At 39.0% G+C, this 12,146-nt stretch overlaps 1 protein-coding gene across 4 annotated transcripts in view; it reads left to right on the forward strand.

Annotated features, from left to right (window-relative positions):
• The window catches only part of col5a1 (procollagen, type V, alpha 1), a 102,063-nt gene that overhangs the window by 7,633 nt on the left and 82,284 nt on the right, over positions 1-12,146 (forward strand). The window contains exon 1 of one of the 4 annotated variants that reach the window (XM_034709437.1): positions 7,853-7,958. The exons of 2 other annotated variants lie outside the window; for them this stretch is intronic. The gene's annotated coding sequence lies outside the window, so the exon portion shown is untranslated. Of the gene's footprint in view, positions 1-7,852; positions 7,959-8,323; positions 8,412-12,146 lie in introns of those variants that run through there. One more of the 4 variants, XM_034709438.1, reaches the window with a different exon arrangement.

A 12,146-nucleotide genomic window follows, 5' to 3' on the forward strand; every position in this document is an offset into this window, starting at 1 on the left:
ATCTACACAATAATGCAACTGAAGTCCAAACAATAGAGATCTGAAGCTCAGAAGCTTGAATGAAGCACAATACAGGCACAAATTTAAATAAACCCCCAGAGCTTCATAAGGCTTCATCTGCCCATCACTACCAAACAAACCTGACCTCATAATGGACACAATAAGAGGGCTTTTCAGATGTTTGGCTCAAATGAATATTAAAGGAGGGGAAAGGGGGAATTTAATGAAAAATGAAAAAGATCCAAATTAAATCCAGCTACCTCTACAAATTTCTACAAATAATGAAAATTATAAGACCACTAAAACCCAACAATATATCCACACTCATTTAGAAAGAATTTTAATCCAGGGTTCCCCTGTCCAGTGTAGAAGTTGGTCCCTTCCATATCCTGTTTCAGAATAAAAGCCTGTCTCAAACTGTTGCCCATATTTTAACCAAATAACTTAAACAAAAACAAAACCGGCTAACATTTTCAGGTAACTTTATAACCTCTAAATATGAACCAAGATTCCTGCATGAAACACAACATCATTTTACTTTTCATGATACATATTTTAATTATTTGAAGTCAAAGGGTCAGGTGAGGTAGCCTGCTGTCAAAAAGTCACATTAGCTTCCTACAGTAGCATTTGTTCCCTCATGGTGTTGATGTTGCTCGAGTATGACACTGGTTAAAGTGTCAGTCGGAGATGAATTGATGGTTGACTTGGCTGTCATTGCAGCTCAAGCAGATTATTTGGCACTACAGATGGGAATCTTTCTCTGCCTCAGGCTGCAATTATTTAGAGTGTATGTTATCACTTTCACAAGAAATATGATTGATAACATACTGTTCCTTTAGTGTGTTTTTTCATTTAGGTGCTTGTCAGACTTTCCACACCTCCCTGAAGCGGTGCCAGTGCTTTTTAAACTCCCATTCCTTTCCATTTAGACATTGTTGGCATGATTTCTTGCGTAGCTTATCAGAAAAGACCTGCATTTAAATGTCTTATTTACATTTGCTGTGTTGACTCTAGTTGTCAGTATTGGACTGCAATCATGACTGGATTTCAGTTTGATATTTTGATGCATAGTCGCATATAAATATTTTTATCAGAGGCGTTTGGATCTGCTCTTGCAGCTGTTTATTGACCTTCACATTGTGATTGTGTGGATTGGCTGGAAACATCATTTTGTAAATGTTTATGGGTCATCAAGGTTACTCGTGATGATGAAACTCCACCTTTGTTAGCAAACATTTCATATTTGGATTAATTCCCATCGAGAGACCAACGCCTCTCAGACTGGCATGCCAGTTTGACTGCAGCTGGAAAGTCCTCAACAAATGGGGAAAAGCTTCATTATCATGCAGGATTTCATATTTATTAGATCCAGACTCATTGTTTTGAGTCAGTGTGTTGGTGCTGGATAATGGCTATCTGTGAGGGCGGGTGGAGAGGAAATGGCTCTGTAATGTCAGAGCTTCGGGGTGCTCTTTTATCATAAATTTCTCTGCAGTAAGCCATCAAAAGTGCAAGGAACAGGAAAAAATAAAACAGGCAGAGGGATATAAAGTTGTGATGGAGGTTCGAAGATAAAACTGGTTCAATGAAATGACAAAAAAACGAGATAAAAGGATGGGTAACAGCCTTCACGTGTGTCTGAAAAGTACCATTCCTGCAGTTTTCTTGCCGTAAAGTAAGCACTCAGAGGTGCACCGTGGAATCTTGACTCATTTTTTCCATCTTAGTCTGTGGTGGACGGCAGGCTGTGATTTATCTGTACTGCTGTGAGCTGCAGCAGGGAGACAGTGAAGTAAACCATCTGGTATTCCCCCTGTTAAAGCAATAAGGCTCAACTTTGAGCCTCAGAGCACACAGGAGAAGCTCTGTATTAAAATCTCTCTGTTCTTTGGATCATCTTTCAGGTTTGGGTGTTTGTGTTTATGTGGGTCAGGACGTTTGTGGGTGTAGGGGTGAGTTCGTGAGACTGTCTGCACATTCTGTCTTTGCATATTTCTGCCAGGCTACTTGTCATTTTGTGATCAGAGGCTGTGGTAAATCTTTGACATTCTCCATTATGAACATCTACATTAGTCAATCATGACCAGAGGAACAAAGACATAAACAAAGAGATCTTATTTTCCCTGCTGCCTTCATGTGCAGCTCTGAGCTCAGGTCACTGGGTCAGCATCCTGTAATGTCTGGACTAAAACTGACTGATAAAAAGAAACTACAGTGATGCCGGCACATGAGTTCATTTACAAAACACTGTCCTCGAATGCCTTTTTGAGTTCTCACCCTTCATAGTCGCATACTTTCACCTGGCTGCCATCCAAACTTCATCTTTACTCAAAACAAAGCAGCTGACAGTATAATTGCGAATGCTAATGCTAATACTTGGGCATTAAAGTTGGAACTTTTGCTGAACCGCACTTACAGTGTGATGGAAACAAGCTGTAAAAGTGAAGGTAATATAGACTCTTGTCATAACACCCATTGATTGATTCTACATACATTTACATCAGCAGTCTATCTTAATTTTGCTAACGTTAGCTTTAGCCACTTAGCCACTGTAAACCCCAGACCAAACTAGGCTGTAGCAGCCAAACCCATGTGTGTGTTATATCAGGAAAAAGATTTGGAGGGCTTTGAATTTGTATTTTTAAGAGGAAGAATGTGTTTATTCAGTATTTATTCTGCTTTTAATGTGAAATTGTCTCATTTTGAGCAATCTTATGTCATTGAATCATTGGTAGCGCTAATTTAGAATTGTAAATGGAAGTATTTATATTATTTTATATCATTCTAACAATAAATGCACATTTTTAGCTATTATTATTCAGATACTTGTGTCACATCCCCCAACACATGCTAGCTATAGTCATATCTCAGGCTAAAGTTGATTGCTAACTGATTAGCTCTGCTATGTCACATTAGCATTGCTGCAGTTCAGACTGTAGATACTGTAAGACAGTTAGGGTTGCAAAGGGGTGGAAAATTTCCTGTAATTTTCCATGGGAAGTTAAGCTGGGGAGTTTTGGAAATATTCCAAATTGGAAACTTTCCATGGGAATTATGGGAATTAACTGGGAATTGAGGGTAATTTAATAGAAAGGTATCATCCAAGCATAAATATTTGTTTTGTTATAAGGAGACATCCATCCAAAACAATACAATTAAAACAGATTTATTTGTAAGTAGAATTGTATGAAGTGTTAAATATTTTATTGAACAATCAATTCTTTCATTAAGGAACAAAAACATGAATGTTGAGTTAAATATTAGGCTACTCATCCCCCCAACCCAACCCATTCAAAAATTAACAAAAATGCAATCCCAACAAAGTCCAATTCAAAATGTTAAATGAAAAGAGCCCCTCTCCCTCCAAAAAAAGTCCCATTCAACATGCAAATAAAAAAGCATCTTCCCTCAAGCTTCTCAAGCCTAGCCTCTGCAGGATTCTAGAAGTCATCTGTGCATGTGATGGAGGAATGCACAGTGCATGTAGGGGGCGTGGTCTCAATAGCCCTGCAGTAAGCAGTGTGCTATGTGCATGTGATGGAGGAATAGCATAGATATTCAACTGTACTTGCATGAAATCTGGTTGTTTTAGTCAGGATTATGCTAAAATATATTTTCCCCAACTATATTTGAGTTCCCTATTAAGAGCCATCATTCAATTTACTAAATTCCTGGTTTATTCCTGTTAATTCCCATGGAAAGTTTCCAACTTTGAAAATTGCCAGAATTTTGCAAACCTAAAGAGAGGCTATTGTACAAGATTGTTCAACTTTAAGCTTAGTTTGAGTAAAAATAAATGTGTGTGACATTGTTTTGGAGGTTTAAGTTAGCTAAGCTATAGAGGTGTCTATGATAGCTTGCTGTCATCCCATTCAGTTTACTTATGACTTGCTTCTCAGCACTACTTCGTAAGCCTATGTTGTCTCTCACAGGATGTCAACGCAGTGTGTGTAATGCGTTCAATCTAGCATGCGTAATGCCTGCAGGATGATTTCCAGGTCAGTCACATGAAGCAACAACTTAAGGTCAATGTGTTGCTGGAAGTGTGTCCTGGAATTTTGCAGGAGTTATGTGAGGTAAAACGTTTCAGAGAGAGAAAAATAAGACGTATTTCAACCTAAAAAGTACCATATGTTAGGGAGTAGAATGTTCTCGTGGGGTTTTGGAAAGTTTAGGGGGGGTGAATTGGAACATTCTGTTGGGGTTGCGGAATACTTCAATGAGGGGCTGGTTCAAATTGATAAAGTCTGTTTAATGCTGTGGTCAGACTACACAATCTATTCTATCCGATGATCACAAAGCCGTAAATCCATCTGGTGACATGACTGGCAGACAGGTCTCAAAATGAACTTTCTGATTGTGTCAATTTTGGCGTCCCCGGTGGTCCCAAGTGTTTCCTGACAAACAACCCACCTCATCCTACAGTCTTTAACAGTCAAATGTATCCCTCACTGTCATTATTTCCTGTGGAAAACTAGTCTAAAATTGGCTCTCTTCAACTTTTTGTGCTGTAAATTGTCATATTTGACACTTACCCCCTCAAAAAGGTTACAGGTGTTAAAGATTACAATATATGATTTGTCAATCTTGTTGTTGATGGTCGTTTGCTTTTGGACGTCATAAAGACGTCACTGCTAACGTCAGTCTGTTTAATGACCTGTCAAAAACTCCTCATTGTGGCTTTAAGCTGATGTTAGCTAGCATGAAGTACTGTCTACGCTTGTTGCAAATCACCTGAATTTATTATCTTTATTTTGAAAGAGTGCTTTTATGTCTTGTGACTTTAATCATATATTTTGGAGCATTGATACATTAAGAGTTAGAATAAGTCACAAAGTGATAACTGTCTCAACTCAACTCAAGTTTATTTATATAGCACCTTTCATATATAAAAACATGCAGCCCAAAGTGCTTCACAGAATAACAGAGAGACAGAAAACAACAGCAATGGTAAAATTATAAAAGGCTTGATAGTAAATAAAACACTTAAAAATAAAATACAGTAAAATTAATAAAATAAATAATAGTGGAAAGTAAGGTAGAGTTAACAAGATCAGATGAATACAAGAAATAAATAGATAAATAAATAATTAAATAAGATAAATACATCTTAAAGCAATGATTCAAATAATAATGATTCTAATAATAATAATAATAAAAAATAATAATAATAATAATAATAATAACAACAATAATGCAGTCCAGGTCTAAAAATAAATTACTCCAAATTAAAAGTTAGATTAAAAAACAACTGTCCAAGTTGAGCACATTTTAGCTTTCATTCGCTAGCATAAGGAAGTGATTTTGCTAGCTGTATTTCCCCTTAATGAGCAAGAGTTTTTCTTTTGATCTACTTTGAATTTTAAAGAAATAAAGTGCCATAACTTCTCCTTTTAACGGTATGTAGTCATTATATAAGTAATTACAGTCAGGGCCTTAATTGTAACCTCCTGTACTCGTACCGAGACTCCAGCTTCTCAACAGTTGGCCTCAGTTAAAGTTTTATAACCGCATCAGGTGAAATAACAACAAAAAGCTCCGACACCCTCCCTGTCTGTGATGCACTCTAGGAGGGGGAAGTCTCTCATTGGGCATTCTTGTTTTCGGCTGTGCTGGTTTCCAAGAGTGGTGGGGTCCTCTTTATGGCTGCTAATTACTCCTTGTCCTCAGCGCCAGGTCAAGCATGTGCCTGGAGAATCAGGCCTCACTTCAGGAGGAGTTTGAGGAGAAGGAGGAGGAGGATAGGGGGCAGGGAAAGAGCGAAGAATGTTAATCTCCCCCCCATGAAAAAAATCCTAATTCACTGGTCCGGCACCCCTCCTCCTGTCAAACCAAATGGTGCCGTCTGGAGACGCTAAGTGTTGTTACAGAATGTGTGTATTTATGTGTGCGTTTTGTGGAAATCAGGAGAGGATGGATAAGTCAGGGGAAGGGGATACACCACAGTTTTTGGCACCGAGCCAAGAGCGGGATTATGAATCTGGCACTCGAGCTACTGTTCAGAGAAAGGGAGAGAAGCGGTAAAGTGTAGTGAATAAGGAGGGGAAGATTACTGTAAAAAACCCACATCATACCCACTTTTCTCTAACACTTGGTTATGATGTAAGTTTCACCACACATTCTGAATAATTCACTTGTAAGTGGTACACTTTTATGAATTCATCACGCCTTCTTATGCTGCAGCCTCATCCAGCTCATGTCTGACAAACAAACATATAAAAAGACTAAAAGCTACCCCCTGTTTAAGCATATTACATCAAAGATGCAGTGCTTTGCTATCTCATTCTGGGATTACAATTAGAAGTTCCCACTCTGCACAGGATATTGGCGGGTTTAACTGGAGGACTAGAAGTAAATACCCTGCACCTGCTGTACTTAGAGTTTCTCTTTTGGGAAAAGAATTTGATATCAGCAAGAGACGAGTTTGAGAAAGACGAGTCCAAAGTTGTAGATTCCTGTCAGTTGTCCCCACATTTGAACTTTAGACACAGCCCAGCTTTATCCTCCTTTAAAATGTCATGTCCTTGGTTGCACTATTTCATATCTGTGTTGTAAATGCATGTACTTGCAGACTTCAGAGAGGCCCCCTTGGCTGATCTGAGCGTTACTCACATCTGGAATAATGCCACACTGCGGTTATAGAGGCAACGTAAGGATAACATGAGAGGCCAAGGAAAGAATCTGTTTTAATTTATGCATAAGAAAAACTTCTAAAGAACGCTTAGGCTTAAAAGATGCTCTGTGTTTCACAGCAATGCTTTTATGTGTGTTGCAAAAGTATTTAAAGCGCCAGAAGAAGGCGGAGAGGGAAGGCAGACTTGCAAATGTACACAAGACCGTGTCGTATAAACAGTTTCTGTGTACCTGCTCCTTGGATGTGAGGGGGCTGTGGTCAGAGGGAAAGTATTTTTAGTAAGTAGTGTAAGAGGTGTTGGTCCCCCGAGGGGTCTGCCATGTTAAGTGGGTAAACATCTCAGCTTATAAAGGTGAGACTGAGAGCCATACCTGTGGGTTAGGATGTGGTCTGGAAAGGCTTCCGCTGTAAGGTTGACTGCCGCTGACAGAAATCCATGAATGAAGGTGTGTAGTGGAGTCGATACTGTTTGTGCTTGTCTGACAGCTCTTTTTCACTTAGAAAACGTCACAGCTGTTGATTTTTTTTTTGTCTCTGTTCATTACTCAGGAAAAGGCATTTGATGATTCTCAGATGGGCTTTCATTCTGTAGCTCATTTCTGGGCAGAGTTATGTTATGGTGTCCTTTCACCTTCCTGCTCTTTTCCTGTAAGCTGCTAATTGGCCCTCTCCCCCTGGCTCACCTCCAGGTGACCCTGCAGAGGCCCTGTGGTCACTTTTAGATCCTTCGGGGGATCTAAAAACATCCATGAAAAAGCTGATAAAACAGATTATGCTTGAGGAAAAAGGAAATTTGAAATGAGAGGGTGGAACATTTGGATAACACACTGATTGATGGAAGGGAAGAGGGGTTAACAGATATGAAACGAGGGGCACGCAGATGGTAATTGACCACATTAAAAAGCTGCTATTTCTCTTTAATGTTACTCTAAAGATGGTAGGTTCAAATGCTGATATAATTTCCTACTGCTGACACTGACCACTTCATAGCTAACACTACAGTTAGGAAGTGGCTACATGCTAATATTGCTACAACTGTTTGATGATGTGACAAACTTGAATTTTAATGCTTAAAATAGTCATAATGGTAGCCATAAAGTGGCTAGGAAGTTGTCTCTTTTATGCATAAACTGTATAAATAATGGACATAGTATCCCATCTGTTCCTGAGCACTGTTTTGAAGCCAATCAACGGCGGCAGCCATATTGGAAATGCAGAACTCAACCAGGCATAGTGTGATGTAAAGAGGCAGAGTTTGAGCCTCCTAGCCAACAGCTATGTGTTCCCATCCAGGAGTCAAGTCAGTCATGTCCTCATTTGGGTAAAAACTCGTAATCTTAATATCTTCTGAACCGTCTTTATGAGACCGGAGGTTGCCGCTTGGTTTTATGTTATAAATTTCAAGCTAACTATAACATTAGCTAGAAAGTGCCCATAGGAAGATTTACAACCCTATTCTTTAACACCATCAATGATTATTGTTAGCATTCGGCCAACTTCTAGCTACCATTACTGTTAGCCAAGGATTTAAACCTTTCCTGTCATATCAACTGCTTTTGTTAGCATTTTAACACTCCCTAACTGACAGCTGTATTAGCTAGAAAGTGGCTAATACTGCCATAGGTTGGGTAACATGGACCAACTCCTAGCTACCATTACTGTTAGCCAAATCTTTTCTAATCTGTGCTATCAACTGTTAGCTTTATATAATTTATCCAAGTCACAACAATATTAGCTGTAAAGGGGCTAATACTCCAGCAAGTTAGATAACAAGGTAATATTAGCATTTTAACACTCCCTAATTGACAGCTGAATTAGCTAGAAAGTGGCTAATACTACAGTAGCTTGGTTAACATAGTAATGTTAGCATTTGACCAACTCCTAGCTACCATTACTGTCAGCCAAAGCCTTTTTTATCAACGCTATCAACTGCTAGCTTTTTATAATTTCTCCAAGTCATGGTTAACTAGCTATAAAGGGGCTAATACTGCAGCAAGCTAAGGAACAAGTTAGTATTAGCCTTCGGCCAACCCTAGCTACAATTTTATTAGCTAAAGCCTTTCCTATTATATCAAGTCACGCTATTAACTGCTTGTGTAAGCATTTTACTACTCCCTAACTTATTAGCGGTATTAGCTAGGAAGTGGCTGAAAAACAAGAATTGTCTTTTTTTAAAGTTGCTAATCAGTCTACAAGGATCTAAATTATATTATTTGTGAGATTTCTTTCAAATTACAACCTTGAACATAGTTCTTGGTATCATAACAAGCAACTGAGCTTTCCAACTTGAGCATAATGCAGCAGGAAAATGGCAGTCATGTGAATATGATGAATTATTTCCTTCTCAAAAAGCTGCTGATCTTCATGAGATTAGCTTTGTGTCAGTGTAGATTAGCAAGAACAACAGCCCGCTCCACGCATGGGGGTTGAGACATGGCCAGCATTGACTGGATGCAGCTTACAGGCTTCTTATTCCTCTGTGGTGCAGAGCGGCGTGTTATTACGATGCTGTTATTCATATTGTGACAGCCATATTATTATGATGGCTAGTTTGTTGCCTTGAGGAATGCCTTTGAATCATTTATCACCACTTGCTTGTGTGTTGTTGCATCTATAAATTAATAAACTGGCAGTTGCTTGTGGGAAACATCTGATAAATGGAGCTTGTTTGCACTGCTGGTTGAGACGATCTGCGTTTCAGAGAAGTTTAAAACAATAAACAACTTCACAGTCATGGTGCTGGACAAATGACACTGAAATGCGAGTGATGTCCGTGTTATCAGGATTATTTCGAAGCACATGTATGAGTGTTACTCGGAAATCTTTTATAACATTAGTTAATATGAAGTGAGTGTCGGTACCTACCTGTCACCACCAGAGTTTCTTGCACTAAGGCTTATGCAATGATCTGTCCTTGTAAGGAAAAGGGAGATGGAAAAGGGAGGCAAAACTACATGAACGCAATCAACCATTTGCAGATTTTTATACTGCAGTGTGGGGTTAATCTGACATGTTAGCTCCATCCTGTACACAGTGGTCACTGTGTTTAATTGTAGGACAGAGAGGTAATTTCCAGGCCTTGTAAGGACTCCTGGTGCAAACGTCAGCAACTGATTGATCTACCTCCCAAGGAATAAAATGCAGTTGGATGTTGGCAGCGTAGAAAGAATGACTGCAGTGTTGCAGCATCAGGGTTGTGGCTTTGTGGCTGTCTGAGTAAAGGGCAACAACTGTAAGCTTTGCTTTTGGTCAACCAAGGGTCCTTGTTAAAACAGTATTAAATGAGAAGGCTTTTAGTGCCAGTGTCTGTGTCACCTACTTCTCTCATGTTGGTGACACAGAAACTGCAGCTTACAGTGTATGTCTCACTGAAGTTGATTTCTTGAGATGCTCTTGGAGGTATTTTTTTTGCCTCCCAAGCAAGAGTGTGCTGAAACTGAAAGAGTTGTCTTGCCTATTTTTTGTGTCAGCTGCTGTAATTATTGGAAAAGCATGTATGTTTCTGTACTTTTAGCTGTAAAAGCTTTAAGACAAGTTTAAATAACTGCTCACAAGCAGTTACATTTATGCTTCCATTTTTCATGAATGCATTGAACATTTTCTGTGCAAAAATGTAGACTCTGTAATTGATTTCTTGAGTGCTTTTAAGTTCTACCACCCTCAAATAATACATTGTATTGCCTGAGAGTCTCTGGGCTTTAATACTTTTTATTTTAAACCACACCATCCTTTCACCTTAACTCAGCTCTCTATACATTTACTTTTACTCAGTTGCTATAATTTCTCCTGAAATGTGACTTTTTTTGTCATTGACACTGAAGGCTTTCTACTTATTAAGCAATAAGTGTGGGACACAGATCCTGATCAATGATAAGTCAATCAGAGCATTTTTAACAGAACTTAATTTCCCATCACTTGACATCCTGACACATTATTACACTTTCCCTCAGAGGAGATCTCATTAAAAGAGGCTCCGTCATGGTGGTGAATGACAGACATCTTCTGGCTGGTGGGTGAGTTTCTGTCTGTCTCCTCATTACAGGTTGATGACAGACAGAACTGTCTTTTTGTTTAGGTCTGCACCTGCTTACAAAACTGTGTCATCCTGTGGTATGCACCTCCACTAGTTTTGATGTAGTAGTCACTTTGACAAGTGTAGATGTTGGACCAGGTGGATTGTTTGAAACACGTGAGTCCAGGACTTTCATTTTTATACTTCTCTTATATGAGCTGCCATTGAATGTCTCCTTTATATGTTTCCCCTTAAAATTACATTCTCATTCGTTAACATAAAAAGCAGATTTTCTGTGTGTAAAAATATGGGCCATGATGATTCTGCCTTTAAACCAGTTTCCTATATATGCCAAGTGTTGTATAGATCTTACAACATTTCTAGATCAAAGAATTTGCCTGAACTTAAACTTGGGTCAACGTTAGCAGCCGCTCAGCTTGCAGGCCCCAAAGAGATGCCACATTTTTAAGTGAGACTTTGCAAGTCTTTTAATCTCCCAGTTCAAATGTATGACTTCTAGTGAGGTGAGAATCCTACTCCAAAAACCAAGCTGAACAACTAGAAACAAGCTAATGGCAGCTCAGCTGGCAGCCCCTACGGAAGAACCATTTTTAAAAATGTGAAACTGCATTCATTTTTTTAATGTTCTTGGTTTAAACCTCGTCAACGATGTAAAGTAATGGTATCCAAACCTGAAATCAAGCTGAGAACATAGAAACAAGCTAGTGGCAGCTCAGCTGGCAGCCCTCAAGGAGACACTATGTTCTAATATGAAACAGCACATTCCTGGTACCCTAAATTCCTGGTCAAAACCAGGTGAACCATGGATAGTGAGGGAGTCCTTCCTAAAGAACAACCAGAGCATGTAGAAACAAGTTAACAGCAGCTCAGCTCACAGCCTATTCTGATGCCTGGCTTGTATTGGATTGAATCCAGAAACTAAAAATTTGAACTCATATCCACTTTCCTAGATATATTGGCTTGGGCAAGGTTGACAACTCTGTGAGAAGGGAGAACATTACTGGTTATTTAAGGACTGTTCATTTGCAGAGATGACACAATGTGAGTTGGCTTGGGGAATTAGAAATGTCAGCTTTTCAGTAGAACCTCTACTTGTTTCAATTTGTTCCATGCATATCTTTGTGTTCAACTCTTTTTTGTTGAGTAACTTAATAAGCTCTGTGCTGTAAAAACTAATGTTTTGTGTTGACAGAATTTGAGAGTCTTGGTTTTGAATACTCTGCTTGATAAGGTAATAATAAACGTAGCATGCAATCAGACCCCAAGCCCTTGAGTAGGAAGTTTTTTCTCGCCAAATCACCGAACAGCTGTGGATAAATACCTGTGGCCAAAGTGCTCATAAATGGAGACCTTTGTTAAAGAATGTCTAGTTTCTTTTTTCAAATTGATCTTTGCTGCACGTGAATCATGTGTAATGACATCCAGCTGGAGGTTGTTGCAGGGTAACGCAGAATGTACAAACACTCTCTGCTCTGC

Source organism: Notolabrus celidotus, chromosome 19 (assembly GCF_009762535.1).
Source record: "Notolabrus celidotus isolate fNotCel1 chromosome 19, fNotCel1.pri, whole genome shotgun sequence".
NCBI classification, from domain to species: domain Eukaryota; kingdom Metazoa; phylum Chordata; class Actinopteri; order Labriformes; family Labridae; genus Notolabrus; species Notolabrus celidotus.